Source organism: Cryptomeria japonica, chromosome 3 (assembly GCF_030272615.1).
Source record: "Cryptomeria japonica chromosome 3, Sugi_1.0, whole genome shotgun sequence".
NCBI classification, from domain to species: domain Eukaryota; kingdom Viridiplantae; phylum Streptophyta; class Pinopsida; order Cupressales; family Cupressaceae; genus Cryptomeria; species Cryptomeria japonica.
The window spans coordinates 780,214,234-780,238,290 of NC_081407.1; positions in this window are offsets into that span (position 1 = coordinate 780,214,234).

Sequence of the window (24,057 nt, forward strand, 5' to 3'; positions counted from 1 at the left end):
ACAAAATTGATTTTCTCACTCAACTGAAATTTAACCTTTCTATTTCAAAAATGCCAAAAGATTAAATTAATTCTATTTCAATTAAAATTAAATCTTTCTTTTCGTAGGCATAAACTTAATACATTTAATATTTAAATTTAACCATTTAATTGAACTTGCTCCCAATTTAAATCGAGCAATTCAGATTAACGATAAATCGCATAACGAAATCCTGATTAATCTAGTCCATTAATCTTTAATGCACAAACACATATTTAATCAAATTAAATACTAAGGACTAATTAATCAATTTAACCATACACACCAAGCACACAAACCAAGAAAGTCAACCAGACTGATGACTCGCAAACCCAACCAAAAGGGAATATCGACGACGACTGACGATGCTCACTTGAGCATGACTATGGTCAACTAGGTTCTTACGACCACCTAATCCAACTCTAAGGATTAAAGAGGTACACTCAAACCTGCAAATCTAGGTGAAGACGAACCTCGCACTCATGCAACATTGTACCTAAAATCTCCTGCAACCAAGAGTCATACATGCATACATATATAAACTTAATGAAAGCGTTAGCCCGATATTAATACCATGAAATAGGAACACTAAACAACTTGCATACAACTAGTGCGAAAACCACATCAACAGCTATGCATTAAATCAAACATCTGACTATAACATTATATTAAGATAAACTGACCAAGATTAAACCGAGATTAGAAATTGATTAGGGCAGGGGTACTACACTTTACCTTCATACTTACTTCCAACTGGACGTTTAGGCATTTTCCGTGCAAATAGTGCTTCAAGCTCTTCAATTTATTCATTCTCTCTTCTAATTTCTTGAAGTTATCTAGCATAGAGTTCTTTCCAATCATATTTTTCAAATGATGATAAAGATGTTGCAGATGACGATTCTTTGAAAGCCAAATCCATCTTAATTGTAGCAAGAGGACCAAATTCCTCAAGTTCAAAACATGAAAGTTTTCCAACCAAAGTATCTCTAGATACTGATGTATTAGGAATTGTTCTCAATTCATTAATAGTAATTACTTTTCTTTTTTATGTTGGTGGCAATTCTCTTAAAACTTTAGAAACAATTTCATCTTCACTTAAGTATCCTCCACAACATTGTATACGCAAAACAATTTCATTAACTCTTTCCATAAAAGAAGAAATCCTTTCATCTTCTTCCATTTTCAGATTTTCATACCTGACCCAGAAGTATTTCAATTTTGCAATTTTGATAGCGGTATCACATTCATTCAATGTCTCCAATTTATCCCAAATAGCTTTAGCAGTAGATTGGTCTAATAATCCCATAATTTGTTGATCTAACAATGCGCTCAAAAGTGCTTCTCTTGCTTTGCAATCATTCTCCTAATCTTTAGCCAAGGTTGGTGGATTAGGTTGACTCTGTGTAGGACCAACATAGCCAATCTTTGTAACATCCCATATGTCTTTGCCAATGCAATTCAGATGTGTCTCCATTCTGATCTTCCATATACCATAGTTAGTTCCATCAAGTTTTGGACTGTCCTTCTTGAAATAGTTAGTTGCCATAGAATCTCCTCACGCTGTTAAACTTCTGCAAAAAGAGGACTGGGCTCTCATACCAATTGTTAGGACCCAGAGGCAACTAAAACGGGGGGGGGGTGAATCAGTTGTCTTTTAATTTCAACCCAAATATAACTTAATCAAATTTAATACATAATACCGGTAAACCTAACTTAATGTCGGTTGACAGTTTAACAGTTAATAATTGTACCGATAAAGTTTAATGCATGAAACAGAAAGACAAATAACATCCACAACACATAGCAAAGATATTTGTACGTGGAAACCCTATAAGGGGAAAAACCATGGTGGGAAATCTTACCCACAATAATACTACTGCAGATAGTATATGTGTACAAATAGAGCTTGCACATGCAGAAAGGCCAGCTACCTAGAGCTCACTACTCAATTACAAAATGGGAGTCACATTGACTACAATTGGATGGTTAAATCCAATGATAATGTACTGCTCAAAATAGCATCTTCATATGCTGGATTCAATACCAGTTAAGCTCTGTCTGTCTTCTTCATGCCTTCCTTGAATCTTCAAATGATGTCTGCATGTATAGCTCTACTTATATTCACATATACCTTGTTACATTCCTTATCTCAATCTCAGAAATGAGATCTTACATATATACCAAAACCTAAGACCAAATGTGTGGGTCAGCTTACTAATAATATTATAATTAAATCAATTACAAATGAATCAATATGCAATGCATCATGTTGGTTCAATGCATTTACAGTAATAACCAGTCAATAAGACATCTCCATAACATGTCATGCTTTCCTGGAATGGATAACGCTTTCTAGTCCATAACCTAGACCTATTTTTCAGTAACAACAAATATGAAAAATCAATTAGACCAATAACCAAATCATCAAAACCAAGTGTCCAAACAATGTCTTCGACATAACCAAGTAATCTCTAGATGATAATGGATCATCCTCAGTGATGGTGAACAATATAACCTACCGGTGAACTAGATACTGGTGACTGTGCATAAGTCACTAAACATGCCAGTGAACATAACGAAAGATCTTCAGTGCTGATAAGTGTTCAAAAGTGTTGATAAGTGTTGACATCAATGACAAAACCAATGCAACACATCCATAATACCAACATGTTTGACCACCTATATGAATGCATTCGATGCAAAAATGACATACATCCTTAGAGATAAAGATCCTCAAACTCTTAGAGATTCTTTTAAGATAGCTATTAACATGGAAGGGAATAGAAGAGCTTCATGTAAGCTTGGAAGAAGAGAGGATCCTAGATTTTCTAAGAGTAAAAAAGACAAAGTTGAAAAGACTTTAGGGTCAAAACCTAAAGAGGAAGACAAATGGGATAAGGTACTTAATATATTGAAGGATCTAAAACTAACTATGGCAAAGAATGATAAGGGTCCTGTACCCTAAAAGCCACATTTTAATAAATTTAATAGACCATGAAGATTGCGGGATTATCCTTACAACACAAATTGGAAGGATAAAAAACCTTTTTAGTAGCTAAAAGGAAAATAGGAACATCAAAATCCTAACCCATTGCAGAAACACATGTTGAATATGGTGGAGGATACACCTTGGTGTGTTTCTTGTCAATCACCCCATTCACCTGAATATTGTGTTGTAGCATAATTTATTTCTGCCAAGGATGAGTTACATGAAGAAGAGGAAGAACCTTTTGAAGGTGACAATGTTGATTGTCTCATAATTACTTCTTATCTTGGAGGAGTAGAATATTCTTTTGACATTAAAACCCATGACTTGGATATAGATCATCAAAGGAAAATAAGTGAATCATATCATCAATAAGTTTTTTCTAGTGAAGAGTTATGTGTTGATGATCGAATGTGTAATGTTGAACAAGGTGAGTGTTTTGTATAATTGAGAAGACCCTCAGATGAAGAAACTACTAAAATAATAGTTGCTACTATAGCTCAGGTTAAAACTAATTATCAATTGAGAAACATTTTAGTCGGTAAAGACCAGGGCAAGCCTTCTGGTTTATTTATCAAATAATTGAAAAATAAAGGAAAGGAGGTCAAAGAGGATAAGTTAGGGAAAGATGCAATAAAAATTAAGGAGGTCAAGAAAAAGGAGTGGGATAAGAAAGTTGAGATTGTAAAACCTAGTGAGAAAATTGATTCACCTAAGGTGAAGATAAATATGGTTGAAAAATCTGCTTTGCCTGCTGAAGAAGATGTGAAGAAAACACAAAATATTAGAGGAAACAAACCAAAGAAACATGAAGAACAATTAGGTATTTCTCTTGAATTGCCAAATTACACACTTGTTGATATACTTTAGTTGCTTTCTTAGATTACGGTTAAAGTTCCTTTACAAGAAATGCTAAGAATTGAAGAGCATAGAGAGAAATCCATGGCTTGGGTCAAGGATGTTTCTTCTTTTGCTAAGATTGAACATGAGAATGTTTCTCATAATGAAATGGAACGAGTGAATAAAAATGAGACAAAGGATAAAGAGTTAGAGGGAATCATTTCTTAGAATCCCCAAATTTATCTTGAAGATATAGTAGGTGAGAGCCCTGATAATGTGGATCCTTTATTTATAAGTGTTATTATAAATGGATGAGTTCTAAAGAATTGTGTGATTTATTCTGAGGATTCAAATAATGTCATGTCAGTGAGGGTAATGCAATCCATGGGTTTAAAAGTAGATACTCCTTAGGGTAGATGTTGTGCTATGGATTTGAGAGAAGTGTCTGTGATAGGTACTATAAAGGCTCTACCTTATAAACTTGTTTCCTTCCCTGAGAAGGAGTTAACCACGAGTGTCCTAATTGTGGACATCCCACCGCATTATGGGATGTTGTTGTCAAGGAAGTGGAGTGCCTCTATGAGTGGAAGTTTGCAATGCTACTTATCTTATGCTACCTTTTGTATTAATGGTAGAAATTTAAAGGTTGAAAGAGAATCCAGGGTATGATATATGATGGTGCATGCAACAAATTATGTTGAGGACATGACTTGTTTTGTAGACACATAAATCAATGCATTCAGAGTTGAGGATTCTCCACAAAATAAAAAAGAACAACCTACACTATTGGATGAGGAAGTAAAGAAATCATCAGGCGATGATAATTTATGGACTATGTATATTGATGGAGCTAGTTCTTAGGAAGGCTCAGGCGTAGGTGTATTATTTATATCAACCATGGAGAAACTTTTAATTTTTCTTTTACTTTGGCCTTTGCATGCACAAATGATATGGTAGAGTATAAAACATTGTTGTTGGGATTGAGATTGGCTGAAAAACGGGGGATAAAGAATCTCAAAGTGATTGGAGATTCTAAATTAGTCATATCCCAAATAAGATCTAAGTATGCATCAAAAAATAAAAGGTTGAAGTAGTTTAGAAATGCTATGTGATCAGATTGAGAATTTTTATGCATTTGGTATTGACTGGAAGGAAAGAAGCCATAACATAATGGTAGATTTGCTAGCAAATATAGCTTTAAGGCCAGAAGATATCACTTTTGTTGGAATCTCAAAAGTTGAGGTTCAAACGAGGCCTTCAACCCCTAACAACATTGAAAGCTGGAAAGTTTTCAATGAATATGATGATATCTTAAGGTTTCTACATTGTGTAGATGAATTTGAGAATCAAGAGATTGATTTTAGTTCCTTTGTACAAATAGTGGATGATAAAGAAGCAATACTTGGGAAGGAGGTGATTTAATTGAAGACAAACAAAATTCCCAAAGGTCTTGTGGTCTTAGAAAGGAGGTTTGATAGTGAGGACAAGGCCAAGGTTGCTACTGTTAGGAACCAGAAGGACAAATGAGAGGGGGGCTGAATTGGTTTTCAATGAATTTCAACCCATTATAAATTAATCCAACTTAATACTTAATACCAGTAAACCAAACTTAATGTTGGTTAACATATTAGCAATTTATATCAATACAGGTGAAACTTAATGCATGAAACAGAAAGAGAAACAACATCCACAACACATAACACAAAGATTTTGATGTGGAAACCCTATAAGGGGAAAAACCACTGTGGGAAACCTTACCCACAATCAGATCATACTACTGCAGATAGTATGTGTATACAAATGGGGTTTGCACATGCAGAAAGGCCAATCGCCTAGAGCACACTGCTCAAATGGGAGTCACAATGACTACAGTAGGATAGTTAAATCCTAGAATAATGTATTGCTTCAAAGTGCATCTACAGTGTTGGATTCAGTACCTATTTAAGCTCTGATAAACACCTTCAAACCTTCCTTGAACCTTCAAATGAAGTCTACTTGATTCTCTCTATGATCCACTTGTATGATCTTCAATAATACCAAGTTACAATGCCATACCACACTACTACACTTCATCTCACAAATGAGATATTACATTTATATAAAACCTGAGACCAAATATGTAGGTCGGCTCATTAAGAATAATTAAATCAATTACAAATAAGTCATGATGCGATACAACATGTCAACTCAATACATTTACAATATTATCCAATCAATAAATCATCTCCATAACGTGTTGTGCTGATCTAGAATAGATAACATGTATCGGTCCATAGCCTATACCTATTTGTTGGTAACAACAAATATGTCAACCTGATTAGACCAATAACCAAAACACTAGAACCAAGTATCCAAACCATGTCTTAGACATAATAAAGTGATCTCCAGATGATAACATGTCATCATTAGTGTCGATGAACCATATAACCTATCGGTGAGCATATACCGGTGACTATGCATAAGTCACTGACCTTGTCGGTGAACACAATGTGTTGGTTCAATAGTAAACCAATATAACATAGTGCCAAATCATCAATGTAGATCTTTAGAAGGATAAGTGTTGACATCAATGACAAAACCAAGGCAACACATCCATAATACCAACAATCTCCCCCTCTGGCATTGATAACAACACTAGATGGAAAAACATCTAAGTGTCAAAACGGAATGCCAAAAAACCAAAAGCCAACAATCTCCAGAATAGATCAATATAAGATATCAAAACTAAAATACAAAGAGTATATATATATCTCTCCCCAATGAATAATTTTTTTCCATAGATATCTCTCCCCCTTTGATATCAAATGCCAAAGAAGTTAAGAATAAATACCAGAACATACAACCAACTAACGTACAAACAACTACTCCCCCTGAGAAGTAGCTCTCCTCCATCAAAGTCGGAAAAAGATTTCTCTGATAGTTTATGTCGGTTTGATGCCAATATTCAATCATCTAAGTCTTTGTTGCTGAGGGTATTATCCCAAGTTTCTCTCTGAGATATCCAAAGGTTTCCTTAGGCAAAGGCTTTGTAAAGATATCTGCAATCTGCTCTTTAGTATTCACATAAACCAATCTTACTTGTTTTGTTTCAACATTCTCTTTTAGAAAATTATACTTGATAGAAACATGCTTAGTCTTAGAGTAAAATACCAAATTATTTGATATATCAATTGTTGCTAAATTATCACAATAAATGATTATCAGTTCTTTGCATTTTACTTTTATGTCCTTCCATATTTGCTTAATCTATAATACCTGAGTACATTTAGTTGCTACTGCAACATATTCTGATTCTACTGTTGATAATGATGTACAACTCTGCTTCTTGCTTATCCATGAAATCAACCTGCTACCAAGAAAGAATGCACTGCCAGTGGTACTCTTTTTTTCATCTACATCTCCTACCCAATTTGCATCGGTGTATGCACATAAATCAAAATTTTCATCTTTAGGATACCATAAACCAAGATTTGTTGTGCCTTGTAGATCCTGCAAAATCCTTTTTACTACTGATTCATGATTTTCTTTAGGATTACTCTGAAATCTTCAAATAATACATACTGCATTCATTATATCAGGTCTAGTTTGTGTCAAATACAATAAACCTCCAATCATAGATTTGTATCTTGTCGGATTAACATGAGCTGAATCATCCTTCAATGTTAAATTATCAGTTGTAGTCATAGGAGTACTTACCGGTTTAGAGTTTTCCATACCATATTTCTTTAGTAGTTTCTTCAAGTATTTTGTTTGACATATGAATATACCTTTATCAGTTCGTGAAATCTGTAATCCTAAAAAGAATTTTATCTCCCCAATCATAGACATTTCAAATTCTTCCTACATCTTGTTAGCAAAGTCCTTACATAATCCATCTTCTCCTCCAAAAATGATATCATCAACAAAAACTTCAATAACCAAGATGTCATCATTAGTCACTTTGTAATATAAGTTGTTGTCAGCATTACCTATAGTTTAACCAAGATTCAAAAGATATTTGTCCAATCTAGCATACCAAGCTCTAGGAGCTTTCTTCAATCCATACAAAGTTTTCCTTAATCTACAAAACATATATTTATCATTTATTAATGAAAATGCATTGGGTTGTTCAATGTAAACTTCCTCTTCAAGATCACCATTTAGAAATGCACATTTTACATCCATCTGATATACTTTATAATTCTTATTAGCTACAAATGCAAGAAATAATTTGACTTCCTCAATTCTAGCTATCGATGCAAAGGTTTCATTATAGTCAATTCCCTCTTTCTGTGAATATCCTTTACAAACTAATCTTGCTTTGCTCCTGATTACCTTACCATCTTCATTAAGCTTATTTCTAAATACCCATTTAGTTCCAATTATATTTTTGTCTTTAGGTCAAGGAACTAATGTCCATGTATTGTTCTTTTTAATTTTTTCTAATTCATCTTCCATTTCTTTTATCCAATGTTCATCTTGACTTGCTTAAATAATAGATGCTGGTTCAATTTGAGAAACTAGGCATACCTCTTCATTTGCTAGTCTTCCTCTTGTCATAACACCTTGATACTTATTCCCAATTATCTGATTTTCTGAGTGATTCAATCTTACATTCTCCTGGGGTGTCTGAGGTGCTGATAGTTATCTTTTGATTCCATTCATTTCACAGAATTTATTAAATTCCTTAGATGTAAATTCTCCTCCTTGATCAGATCTTAAACATTTAATTTTCTTATTGGTTTCATTCTCTACCATTGCCTTGTATAACTTGAATTTTCCAAAAGCCTCTGATTTTTCCCTGAGAAAAGTAACCCGGCACATTCTAAAATAATTATCAATAATTAGCATAAAATATCTATCTCCCTATAAACTTCTTGTTCTGGTCGGACCACACAAGTCAGTATGAATTAAATCAAGAACACTATTGGATTTCTCATAAATATTCTTAAAAGTTGTTCTAACTTGCTTTCCCATTTGACATTCCTTACATACCGGATTATGAGGTTTCACAATCTTAGGTAAATCCCTTACTGCCTTAGTTGAATTGATCTTTACAATGAAATCAAAATTTACATTACATAGTCTCTTATGCCTTAACCAACTTTCTTCAATGTGTGCAATCAAACATGTCTTATCAGTATTATTTAAATGAAAGATATTACCTTTAGTCTGATTACCGGGTGCAATCTCCAATCCAGTTCTATTTCTAATTTTGCATTTACCATTCTTGAATTGTAACTGAAACCCCTTTTCAACTAATTGACCAACACTCAAAATATTATGCTTCAAACCTTCAACATAATAAACATTGTCAGTATTGTGCTTACCATCCAAAGATATAGTGCCTTTTCCTTTGATTAAACAAGCTTTATCATCACCAAATCTTACTAGACCTCCTTTATGTTCTTGAAAAGATAAGAATTTACTTTTACCACTAGTCATATGATGTGAACATCCACTATCAGTGATCCATTCATCTTTTCCCTTAATTTTAGCTTTTAGGGCCTGCTCTACCGGTGGGACAGTAGGTGCCAGTTGATCTTCTTTTATTGCAACAAATGACCATCCATTGTCTATCAGTTCTTCATCAGAATCATCTGTAACTCCTCCATCAGTATAATAACATGATTTATCTTTGTTCTTCTTAAATCTGTATCTCTGATATTCAGGGTTAGGCTTATATGTTCTTTTAGCTTCCTCTCTCAATATTGCATGTCTATCATGACATCTAGATGCTATATGACCAATTCTATTGAAATCAAAACATTTAAATGGTACTTTACCTTCATACTTCCTTCCAACTTGACCTTTAGGCATTTTCCTTGCAAATAGTGCTTCAAGTTCTTCTAGTTCTTCATTTTCCTTCCTGATATCTTCAAGTTCTTTTGCATAAAGTGTTTTCCGATCGAATTTGTTAGATGATGATGTTCTAGATGATGATTCTTTGAAGGCTAAATCTATCTTAATTGTAGCAACATGACCAAATTCCTCAAGCTCAAATGCTGAAAGTTTTCCAACCAAGGCATTGCTAGAAACTGACGTATTGGGCATTGTTCTCAACTCATTAATAGTAGTTACTTTCATTTTGTAATCCGGTGGCAAAGCTCTTAAAACTTTAGAAACAATTTGATCTTCACTCAAGGATCCTCCACAACATTGTATTCCTAAAACAATTTCATTAACTCTTTCCATAAAAGAAGAAATTCTTTCATCTTCTTCCATTTTCAAATTTTCATACCTAACCTAGTAACATTCCAATTTTGCAATTTTGACAGCGGTATCTCCTTCATTCAATGTTTCCAATTTATCTCCAATAGCTTTAGCAGTAGATTGGTCTGATAATCCCATTATTTGTTGATCTGATAATACACTCAAAAGTGCTTCTCTTGCTTTGCAATCATTCTCCAAGTCCTTAGCCAATGTCGGTGGATTAGGTTAATTTGGAGTAGGAACAACATAGCCATTCTTTGTAACTTCCCATATATCTCTTCCAATGCAATTCAGATGTGTCTCCATTCTAATCTTCCATATACCATATTTAGTTCCATTAAGTTTAGCACTATCCTTCTTGAAAATGTTCAATGTCATAGGATCTCCTCAAGTTGTTAGACTTCTACAAAAAGAGGACTTAGCTCTAATACTGATTGCTAGGAACCAGAAGGACAACTAAGAGCGGGGGTGAATTAGTTGTCGACAAATTTCAACTCAATTATAAATTAATCCAATTTAATACATAATACTGGTAAACCAAACTTAATATCGGTTAATAGATTAGTAATTTATATCAATACCAGTGAAACTTAATGCATGAAACAGAAAGATAAACAACATCCACAACACATAACATAGAGATTTTGATGTGGAAACTCTGTAAGGGGAAAAACCATGGTGGGAAACCTTACCCACAATCAGATGATACTACTGCAGATAGTCTATGTATATAAATGGGGTGTGCACATGCAGAATGGCCAACCTCCTAGAGCACACTACTCAAATGGGAGTCACAATGACTACAGTAGGATCATTAAATCCTATAATAATGTACTGCTTCAAAGTGCATCTGCAATGCTGGATTCAGTACCGGTTTAAGCTCTGATAAAAACCTTTAAACCTTCCTTGAACCTTCAAATGATGTCTTCTTGATTCACTCTATGATCTGCTTGTATGATCTTCAATAATACCAAGTTACAATGCCGTACCACACTACCACACTTCATCTCACAAATGAGATCTTACATTTATACAAAATCTAAGACCAAATGTGTAGGTTGGCTCACTAAGAATAATTAAATCAATTACAAATAAGTCATGATGTGATACAACATGTTGGCTCAATACATTTACAACAATATCCAATCAATAAATCATCTCCATAATGTGCCATGCTAATCTGGAATAGATAACGTGTACCGGTCCATAACCTAGACCTATCTGCTGATGACAACAAATATGTCAACCCGATTAGACCAATAACCAAAAAATAAGAACCATGTATCCAAACCATATCTTAGACATAATCAAGTGATCTGCAGATGATAACAAGTCATCATCAGTGTCGATGAGCCATATAACCTGTGTTGGTATTTTGGTATGGTTTTGTCATTGATGTCAACACCTACTAAAACACTAGCACTTTGGAGATCTAGCAACATTCACCGACAAGCAAGCAACTATTGCACAGTTACTAGTATATGGTTCACCGATAGGATATAATGATCACTGACACTTGGAATGATATGGAAGACACCTGGTAATGTCAAAGACATCGTGTGGACACTTTGTTTTGATGAATTAATCATTGGTATATTCATATTTACATATTTGCTTTTACCAGAAAATAGGTCCAGGGTTACCTAGGGTTACACCGGCAAGTTTATCTTTTCCAAATCAGCATGGCATGCTATGGAGATGATTTATTATTGTTGTAAATGCATTAAGCCAACATGTTTAATCAGTTATTGCATTGGATATTATATTGTTTGTTAAATGTTTTTATTGTAATATCTTGTAGAGCCGACCTACTAAAATTGGTCTTAGGTTATGGTATAAATGTAAGATCTTATTTGTAAGATCGAATGTGGAATGTGAAAAAGAATTAAGAGAAGGTATATGCAAGATTAAGTAGAGGTATACACGAAGACATCATTTGAAGGTGAAGCTAGGTTTTTGTAGAAGCATATCAGCATTACACCGGTACTGAATCCAGCATATGAAGATGTTATTTTGTGCAATACATTCTTATTGGATTTAACCATCCAGCTATAGTCAGTGTGACTCCCATTTTGTGATTGAGTAGTGAGTTCTAGGCTGTTGGCCTTTCTTCATGTGTAGACCCTATTTATGTACACTTACTATCTGCAGTAGTATCATCTAATTGTGGGTAAGGTTTCCCACCCTGGTTTTTCCCCTTACAGGGTTTCCATGTACAAATATTGGTGTTATGTGTTGTGGATGACTTTATGTTTGTGTTTCATGCATTAATCTTTATCAGTATAGTAATTTACTGTTAACACTATGTATCGACATACTTAACTGGTTTACCGGTATTAAGCATTAAGTTGGTTTAATGGTTTTTTTTGTTTTTTTTTAATTTATTAGACAACTGATTCACCCCCCCCTCTTAGTTGTCTCTAGGACCTAACAATTGGTATCAGAGCCTAGTCCTCTTTTGCAGAAGTTTAACAACTTGAGGAGATCCAATGACTACTAATTATTTCAGGAAGGGCAGTCCTAAACTTGATGGAACCAACTATGAGATATGGAAGATCAGAATGGAGACACATCTGAATTGCATTGGTAAAGACATCTGGGAAGTTAGAAAGAATGGTTATACAGCTGCTGTAGCTAGTTAGATTGCTCCAACTACCTTAGCTAAAGATGAGGAGAATGATTACAAAGCAAGAGAAGCACTTTTGAGCGCTTTATCAGATCAATAAATCATGGGATTATCAGATAGGTCTAGTGCTAAGGCTATTTGGGATCATTTGGAAACACTGAATGAAGGAGATTCCATAGTCAAGATTGCAAAACTTGAAAGCTTCCGAGTCAGGTATGAACATCTGAAAATGGAAGAAGATGAAAGGATTTCTGCTTTTATGGAAAGAGTAACTAAAATTGTTTTGGGTATTAAATGTTGTGGAGGAACCTTGAGTGAGGATGAAATTGTTTCAAAAATCTTAAGAGGATTGCCACCGACATATAAAATGAAGGTTACTACTATAAATGAGTTGAGAACAATTCCTAATACTTCAGTAACTAGGGATACATTGATTGGAAAACTTTCAGCTTTTGAAATTGAGGAATTTGGTCCTGTTGCTACTATAAAGATAGATTTGGCCTTTAAAACATCAACATCATTTGCTCCATCATTTGACAAATCAGATTGGAAGGCCTTTTATGCAAGAGAACTTGAAGAAAGTAGGAAGGAGAATGAAGAGCTTGAAGAACTTGAAGCACTGTTTGCAAGGAAAATGCCAAAAGGTCCAGTTGGAAGTAAGTATGAAGGTAAATCACCCTTTAAATGTTTTAACTACAATAAGATTGGTCATATGGCTTCAAGATACCCTGATAAACATGCTAGACTAAGAGAAGAAGCTAGAAGAACATAGAAGCCTAATCCTGAATATCAAAGATACATATTTAAGAAGAACAAAGACAAATCTTGTTACATTGCTGATGAAGGTGTGACTGATGATTCTGATGAGGATCCAACAGACAATGGATAGGTTTTTGTTGCTATAACAGAAGATCAACTGGCACCTACTACTCAACCGGTAGAACAAGCCCTAGTAGCTAAAGTCGAAGTAAAGGATGAATGGATCATTGACTCAAGATGATCACATCATATGATAGGAGACAAAGGTAAATTCTTGAACTTTCAAGAATACAATGGAGGTTTAGTAAGATTTGGAGATGACAAAGCCTGTTCAATCAAAGGTAAGGGTACAATATCTCTTGATGGTAAGCATAATACTGACAATTTCTACTATGTTGAAGGATTAAAGCATAATCTTTTAAGTGTTGGTCAATTGGTTGAGAAGGAATTTCAGTTACAATTTAAGAATAGAAAATGCAAAATCATGAATAGAACTGGTTTAGAAATTGCAACCGGTATTTAGACTAGAGGTAATATCTTTCATTTGAATAACAGTGAAAAGGCATGCTTGATTGCACATATAGATGAAATTTGGTTATGGCATAAGAGACTCTGTCATGTAAAATTTGATTGCATGGTAAAGATCAGTACTTCTAAGGCAGTTAGAGATCTACCCAAAATTGTGAAACCTCAGAATACAATTTGTAAGGAATGTCAATTAGGAAAACAAGTTAGAGCTAGTTTCAAAAGTATTCCAGAAAAATCCAATAATGCTCTTGATTTGATTCACACTGATTGATGTGGTCCAGCTAGAACTAAAAGCTTACAAGGTGATAGATATTTCATGCTAATTATTGATGATTATTCTAGAATGTGTTGGGTTACTTTTCTCAGAGAAAAATCAGAAGCACTTGGAAAGTTCAAACTGTTCAAAGTAATGGTTGAAAATGAAACCGGTAAGAAAATCAAATGTTTAAGATCATATCAAGGAGGAGAATTCACATCTAAGGACTTTAAAACATTCTATGAAGTGAATGGAATTAGAAGACAACTATCAGCACCTCAGACACCACAGTAGAATGGAGTTGTTGAAAGGAAAAATAGAACTATCTTGGATGCAGCAAGAAGTATGTTATCTGAAGAAAATTTACCACATGTGTATTGGAGAGAAGCAGTTAGCATAGCCATCTATACATTCAACAAAGTTCACATCAAAGGTGAAACCAGTAAGACCCCTCATGAACTATGGTTTGGTAATACTCCTACTCTTAAGTATTTCAAAATTTTTGGAAGTAAATGTTATATTAGAAGAGATGAGTATATTGGCAAATTTGATTGTAGAAGTGATGAAGGAATATTTCTTTGTTATTCATCTAAGAGAAAGGCATATAGATGTTTTAATAAGAGATTGCAGAAAATTGTTGAGAGTACAAATGTAAAGATTGATGAACAATTCAGAGGAACTTCAAGATATATAGACTCTGAACCGGCAACAGAAGTTGTGACAAATGAACCTACACTAAATCCACCGGTACAGAATGAAGATCTAGTTACCCCGGTACTATCAAAGGATTCCACAGTAATTGAAGAACAACAACAAACTAAGACACCTCGGTATGTAAGATTGAATCATTCTAAAGATCACATAATTGGAAATAAATTTAAAGGAGTTATGACAAGAGGAAGATTGGCAAATAAAGAAGTATGTCTTATTTCTCAAATTGAACCGTCATCTGTTAATGAGGCATGTGAAGATAAATTTTGGATTAAAGCTATGGAAGAAGAATTAGGACAAATTGAGAAAAATAATACTTAGACATTAGTTCCCTGGCCTAAAGATAAAAATGTAAATGGAACCAAATGGGTATTTAGAAACAAACTTAATGAAGATGGTAAGGTTATCAGAAATAAAGAAAGATTAGTGTGTAAGGAATATTCTCAAAAAGAAGGAGTTGATTACAATGAAACCTTTGCATTGGTAGCTAGAATTGAGGCAGTCAGATTATTCTTGGCCTTTGCAGCTCACAAGAACTACAAAGTTTATCAAATGGATATTAATTGTGCCTTCTTGAATGGAGATCTTGAAGAGGAAGTCTATATTGAACAACTTGATGGATTTTCTTTGACAGATGACAATGATATGGTTTGCAGGTTAAGAAAAGCTCTGTATGGATTGAAACAAGCCCTAAGAGCTTGGTATGCAAGGTTGGATAAGTATCTTTTAAAGATTAGTTTTACTAAAGGAAATGTAGACAACAATTTATATTACAAAATAACTAATGATGACACTTGATTATAGAAGTATTCGTTGATGATATAATCTTTGGAGGAGAAGATGGATTATGTAAAGAATTTTCTATTAAAATGCAGCAAGAATTTGAAATGTCTATGATTGGAGAAATAAAATTCTTTTTAGGATTGCAGATTTCACAGACTGACAAAGGTATATTTTTGAGTCAATCCAAGTACCTAAAAGAGTTACTAAAGAAATTTGGGATGGAGAACTCTAAACCGATAAGAACACCTATAACTACAAATGACAAATTATCTCAAAGGGATGAATCTACACTTGTTAATCCAACTAGATACAAATCTATGATAGGAGGTTTACTATATTTGACACAAACTAGGCCTGATATTATGAATGCAGTATGTATTGTTTCAAGATTTCAAAGTAATCCTAAGGAAAATCATGAAAAAGCAATAAAAAGGATTTTCTGGTACTTACAAGGCACTGCAAATCTTGGATTATGGTATCCTAGAGATGAATATTTTGATCTATGTGCATACATAGATGCAAATTGGGTAGTAGATGTGGATGATAGGAAAAGTACCACTGGCGGAGCATTCTTTCTTTGAAAGAGATTAGTTTCTTGGTTGAGTAAGAAATAGAGTTGTACATCTTTATCAACAGCAGAATCAGAATGTTGCAGCAGCAACTAACTGTACACAGGTACTATGGCTTAAGCAAATGTTGAAAGACATAAAGGTAAAATGCAAGGAACCTATTACTATATATTGTGATAACACTGCAGCAACTGATATATCTAAGAATCTGGTATTACATTCTAAAACAAAACATATTTCTATCAAACTGAATTTTCTAAGGGAAAAAGTTGAAGAAAAGGAGATAAAACTAGTTTATGTGAATACTAAAGAATAGCTTGCAGATATTTTCACAAAACCTTTGCCTAAGGAGACTTTTGAATATCTTAGAGATTAGGTTGGAGTTATACCACCACCGGTAGAGACTTAGATAGTTGATGATTGTCATCAATTGGCAGAATTGAAAGACAAATATTTTACTCCGGTGTTTGATGAGGAAGCTACTTCTCAGGGGGAGTAGTTGGTATTGATTGGTATTGGTTGGTATACTGAATTGATTGGTATTTTGTATATGAACTTGGTTTTATTATAACTTTGGCATTTGATGTCAAAGGGGGAGAGATATCTATGGAAAAACACATTATCTTTTAAGGAGATCTTGGTATTGAAAATCCTTGGATAAACACATGTTGCTCTTAGGGGGAGAAATTGTTGTTTAGGAGAGATTGTTGATTTTTGGTATTTGGCATTTCTGTTTTGGCACTCTGATGGTTTTTCCATCTTGTGTTGCCATCAATGCCAAAGGGGGAGATTGTTGGTATTTTGGTATGGTTTTATCATTGATGTCAACACCTACTAAAACACTAGCACTTTGGAGATCCAGCAACATTCAACGGCAAGCAAGTAACTATTGCATAGTTACTGGTATATGGTTCACTGGCAGGATATAATGATCACCGACACTTGGAATGATATGAAAGAAACTTGGTAATGTTGAAGACATCATGTGGACACTTTGTTTTGAAGAATTAATCATTGGTATATTCATATTTACATATTTGCTTTTATTGCCAAATAGGTTCAGGGTTACCTAGGGTTACACCGGCAGGTTTAGCTTTTCCAGATCAGCATGGCATGCTATGGAGATGATTTATTATTGTTGTAAATGTATTAAGCCGACATGTTTAATTGGTTATTGCATAAGATATTATATTGTTTGTAAAATATTTTTATTGTAATATCTTGTAGAGCCAACCTACTAAAATTGGTCTTAGGTTATGGTATAAATGTAAGATCTTATTTGTAAGATCGAATGTGGAATGCGAAAAAGAATTAAGAGAAGGTATATCTGAGATTAAGTAGAGGTATACACTAAGACATCATTTGAAGGTGAAGCTAGGTTTTTGTAGAAGCATATCAGTATTACACCAATACTGAATCTAGCATATGAAGATTCTATTTTGTGTAGTACATTCTTATTGGATTTAACCATCCAACTGTAGTTAGTGAGACTCCCATTTTGTGATTGAGCAATTAGCTCTAGGCTGTTGGCCTTTCTACATGTGCAGACCCCATTTATGTACACTTACTATCTACAATAGTATCATCTGATTGTGGGTAAGGTTTCCCACCCTGGTTTTTCCCCTTACAGGGTTTCCACGTACAAATATTGGTGTTATGTGTTGTGGATGACTTTATGTTTGTGTTTCATGCATTATTCTTTACCGGTATAGCAATTTACTATTAACACTATCTACCGACATACCTAATTGGTTTATCAGTATTGATCATTAAGTTGGTTTAATGGTTTTTTTTTTTTTTTTGAATTTATTAGACGACTGATTCACCCCCCCTCTCAGTTGTCTCCCGGACCTAACAACCTGCTGGTGAGCATATATCGGTGCTTGTGCATAAGTTACTGACCTTACTGGTGAACACAATGTGTCTGTTCAATAGTAAACCAATATAACCATAGTGCTAAATCATCAATGTAGATCTCCAGAAGGATAAGTGTTGACATCAATGACAAAAACAATGCAACACATCCATAATACCAACAACTACTATTGCCCCGCACCTTGAATATTTAGAGGAAGTTAACCTTTAGATGGAAGGAGCCCCAAGGAAGGTGTATATTGGAAAGAAGATGTCACCCAAGGTAAGGAAAATGTTGATTGATTTGTTGAGGAAATATAAGCATGTCTTTGCTTGGTCATATGCTGACCTCAAGGCTTATAGGGAAGATTTATTTCAACATGAAATTCCTTTGAAGGAAAATGCTAAGCCTTTCAGACAAAAGCAGAGGCCTATTAATCCAACCTTAGCACCTAAAATGAAAGAAGAGATTGTCAAGTTAATAGATGTTGGGATTATTAAACCTATCAAACATTCATCATGGGTGTCTTACTTGGTACTTGTGAGGAAAAATAATGGAGATATCAGATTTTGTGCTGATTTTAGGAATCTAAATATATCTTCAGTAAAAGACAACTATCCATTGCCCAATATGGAAGCAATGCTACAAAGGGTAATAATATCTGACCTCTTGTCTATGATGGATGGATTTTTAGGGTACAACCAAGTAATGGTCAAAGAATTAGAATAGTGCAAAACAACATTCACTACACCTTGGGGAACCTATGTTTATATAAGAATGCCATTTGGCTTCACAAATGCAGGAACAACATTTCAAAGAGCCATGGATGTTGCATTTTCTGACATTATAAATGTGTTCTTAGTGGTATATTAGGATGATTTAACAACTTCTTCTAAGAAGGAAAATGATCACTCTGGCCACCTTGAAAAAATCTTTGACAGGGTTGTTGAATATGGAATATCTTTAAGCCCAAATAAATGTGCTTTTGGGGTGACTGAAGGTAAGTTGTTGGGTCATATTGTTTTAAAAGATGGTGTAAGGATTGACCTGTAGAAGGTAGTAGCAATTGACAAGGTCCCTCAGCCCAAAACAGTGAAAGGTATCCAATCATTCTTCGGGAAGATTAAATTTTTTAGAAGGTTTGTCACAATTTTGCTGAAATCGGTAGGCCTATATCCAAGATGTTGAAGAAAGGTGTAAAGATAGAATGGGATGGAGAGCCAGTCAAGGCATTCTAGGAGATCAAGCGGGCTATTAAGAATGCACCTGTTCTGAAGACACCTGATTATGGCAAACCTATGTAAATTTTCTTGTTTGCATCTTTTCATACTTTCATTGTTGTCTTGCTGCAAAAGAACTCAGAGGGTTTTGAACAACCCATAGCATTTTCTAGTAATGCAAGTTGCATAAATGAAGTATGATTTGAATGAGAAGCAGGCCTATGCACTAGTATAGGTAGTTAAATCTTTTATGAGTTACTTGATGGGAGCAAGATTGGTTTCATATGTTCTTAGTGCTACAATCAAAGACATTTTCACACATCAGGAGGTGTCTGGAAGAAGATGCATATGCATCAAAAGGATCCAAGATCACTAAGTTAGTGAGAGGAAAAGGATTGGCTAAATTAATAGCCAAAGTAGTTTGGATGGAAATCAAATAAATATTGTTGAAGAAGAACACAGATCTTATATCTATGACATGGATGGTTGTAAATGGTGTGATGATATTGTATACTATTTGCAGAGGATGAAATGTCCTAAAGACGAGCAATAACAAAAGGAGAACATTAAAATTACATGCTATCAAATATGCCATAGTTAATGGGAAACTTTGGTGGAGGAACAGTGATGGTGTCATGCTAAAATATGTTGACCAGGGCCAAGATCAAAAGTTATTGTCTAAATTGCATAGTGGAGTTTATGGATGGCATTATATGGCCAATACAACTGCACACAAGATATTAAGGGTTGGGTTTTGGTGGCCAAAAATTTTCGAGGATGGACATCAATTACTCAAAAAATGTGATCCATGCCAAAGGTTTTCAGGAAAATTAATTTTTTTAGGGAATCTGCCAGTAAGACCTGCAATTGTGTAGGCCCCATTCTTGCAATGGGGTATAGATTTAATTGGAGAGATAGCATGTAAATCTAGTAGTGGTCATTCTTTGATTTTCGTGGCCACTGATTATTTCACTAAGTGGGTTGGAGCCATACCTACTAGAAAAGTAACAAGTAAGTTGGTAATTCATTTTCTCATAGATAATATATTGACTAGATTTGGAAGTCTGGAGAGAATAGTCTCTGATAATGCCATGAGTTTTAGGTCAGACGAATATGAAAACTTTTAAAACAAATATCATATCCAAATCTCATATTCATCACCTTACCACCCACAAGGAAATGGGAAAATTGAATCAAGCAATAAGAGCTTGATGAAGATTATCAAAAGAATCCTAGAAAAAAACAAGAAGGCTTGGGATTCAAAGCTAAGATTAGCAATTTGGGCAGACAGGGTAACAATTAAGAAAGCAATTGGATGTGCACCTTTTGATTTGGTGTAAAGTATGCATGCACGGTTACCCCAAAGTAACCTGATGGAAATGTATAAGTTTTTCCAAACTTATGACAATGGTATATATGACGATATGCGGTTGTGGATTATGGCTTTAATGGAACTAGATGAAACTATAAGAGAAGCCAGTACTAGGAATGCAAAATTATAGATGTAGGTTAAAAACTGGTATGACAAAAGAACAATGGCAAGAAATTTTCAAATTAATGATTTGGTTTTGATGTGGAATGGCAGATTAGAAGACAAGGAAAAAAATTGCAAGTTTGATGCCATTTGGCTAGGCCCATATTTGATCCAAAGCAAGTGGGGAGAAGATTCATATTTTCTCCAAGATATAAATGGTGATAGTCTTGACTTTCCTATTCATGGCCAATTCTTGAAGCTCTACTTTTCTTAAAGTAGATATTTGGTGCAGGGGCACTAGGCATGAAGACAACTTGGAGGACACCATGGAAGCATGACAAGGAGGTGTACGGGTCTAATAGACTCAATTATGATGTCTTGAAGCCAATTATGGCATTTTATTGTAATGATCCTAATGTAATGATTAATTGTCCTAATGGACCTAATAAGGCCATAGGACCAAATATATGATTTCATGGGTATAGAATTGGTAAGGGTCTCAAAGGTGTTTAGAACTATTTGATAAATCATTTTGATCCTTTAGAAGTCATTAGGTTGGGGTAGAAGTCCATTTCATAAGAGTTTTAAATTCAAAATTTTGAAAATAGTGGCTAGTGTCATTTTGGGGGGAAAAGCTAAAAACTTGTTTGTTAAGCAATTTAATCATGAATAACTGATGGATTTCGGTTTGGGAAGTTAGGGGAAGGTATTATAAAACCTTGGAATTCCATTTTGGTGGGGTTGGATGATATAGTACGGATGTTGTACGGATTTGATAGAAAAAGTGAATAAAACCTTCATTTTCTTGCAATTTCTTGTGTTTTGTTGTTTGAAAGTGATTGATCTTTCATGGTATAAGCCTTGGAAAATCATTGAACATTGTAATAAGTGTTTTTGAATGATTTTGTAGAGGTTTTTGATAAGATTTTTCTATTTATTGCTGACTGTACTTAAATTTCTGGGTTTTGCCATTGGCATTGAAGACACAAAATGCAACTTGGAGCCATTCCTTGAATGTAGGAATCTGATACTCATGGAATGGGCTCCCTATAACTTGTACATTATTATTCTAACAATATAAATTGTAGGAAGAGTGGGTTTGTAGGTGATCACCGTGAGTTGGATGAAGGAGAAGTGAATAGGAAGCATAGCAAGCCTATAACAGCAGAAGATCTACCTTAACAAAGGGGTAGTTTAATGATTGGATATGTCTAATATGGTATAGGAGAAGGTGTATGAACCTTGATTAAGTTGCAGCAGTGTTGGGAGAGTGATTAATCAAGAAACCCTTGGTTTTGGGAGCCTATTGGTGAGGGCTTTGGGGTTTGCACATTAAACAAGATCATAGAACCTAAAAAATTGGATTTTCCTTGGTTTGGAGTCATAAAAAACTACTGTTGAGAGTTTAAAGGTTGGGGGATAAGTATTTTATATACTTTCTTTGTAAAAGTGTGGGTTTTTACATCAAAAATAGTCTCAGTCTTAGGACAGCAAAGGCATGGTCCAAAACAACCATACCTAATTTTGATATATGTTGTAGTAAGCCGAAAAGAGTATCCAAAAAGCTATTTTTTTTTGGAAGTTATTTTGGAAAAATTGGAGAAACTAAATTAATTCAGCCTCAAGTGGGCTAATTGGGGCTCTAGGGCTAGTAGCAGGCATAGTGGGGTTTAAGAGCATGGAGAAGTCTTGAAACCTTAAAAATAATTTAAAATTGTTGAATTGGGTTGGAATAAGTGGTTGAAGACACTAGGAGTCATAGTGGAGAGTTGGGTATTGATTTGCCCCTTTGAAGCCTTAAGGTGCCTTGGAAACACTAGGCAAATGCAAGGAGTGTGAAGCACTTGAAAACATATTTTCTTGAAGTCACCTAAAACCCCTGACCCTCTACATCAGATTGGTATCAGAGAAGTGAGTAGATCTTTTGGGAAGGTTTTGACAAGATGGCACCAAAGAATCAAATGGCTAGGGAAATTGAAGAGTTGAAGGAAGCCCTTGAAAGAGAGAAGAGGGAAAAGAGGGAACTTGAAGCAGCAAGGGAGAGAGAGGATAGACAGCAGAGAAGGGAGAGTTTGCAACTACTAGCAAGGATTGAAGCCTTAGAGAAGAAAAGGGAACAACCTAGGATGGAAGAAAACAATGAGAATCTTGAAGCACACAATGAAGGTGGTGAACATGAAGAGACTAGGAGGGATGAAGAAGATCCTGAAGAGAGGAGGTTAGTGAGACTACTAAAGGCAGTCCAAGGTGGTGGAATAAAAGGTCATGTTGATTTACCTATATACCAGGGAAGAATGGACAGTGAGGAAGTGCTAGGGTGGATAGAGGCCTTAGAAAACTACTTTGAGTTGGAAGATACTGATGATGATAAGAAGGTGAGATTTGCGAAGGCTAAGTTGAGAGGTACTTCTTTAACATGGTGGAGTGGTGTGCAGGCTGAGAGGACAGCAAGAGGATTGAATAAGATTACAAATTGGGAAAGGATGAAAGCAATGATGAAGGCACAATTTCTACCATCTGATTTTTCTATACAAACAAAGAGGATGAGACAAAACTTGAAACAAAGAGACATGGATGTGATGACATACACAGAGCAATTTCATAAACTGAGCATTAGAGGAGGAGTAGAGGATGAAGATGAAAAGGTAGCAAGGTATTTGAATGGGCTGAGATATAATTTGTAGGATGAGATTGGGTTGAATGTTCCACAAACATTGGGAGATTGTTTTCAACTTGCAATAAGGGCTGAGGAGAAGTTGAAAAGAAAACAAGAGAGGCAAGGAGGCACAAGAGGTAGAGGATCCATGAGAGGAAGAGGAGGAAGGTCTGCAAATGAATCACAAGGACAAGACAATAAGGACAAAGAGTCTACATCAAAACAAAGAGGTGGTTATAGTTATAGAGGAGGAGGTAGATTTGGTAGTGGAGGAGGATCACATGTATTCACAAGCAGATGTTTCCATTGTAATGAAGTTGGGCACCAATCTTTCAAATGTCCTAAATGGGATGAAGGAGACAGAGGCAAAGATAGAAGAGTACACTTAGCATATGAAGAAAAAGACAAGAATGAAGACAAAGAAGCATTGAAAGTCTATCCTATAATAGAGGGAGACTTTCTTATGATCAGAAGAGGTAAATTGCAGCAGCAAACATCAGATCAGGTATCCATCTTCAGGACACAATGCTTGAGTAAGGGTAAGATATGTAAGTTGATCATTGATTCTGGCTCACATGATAATC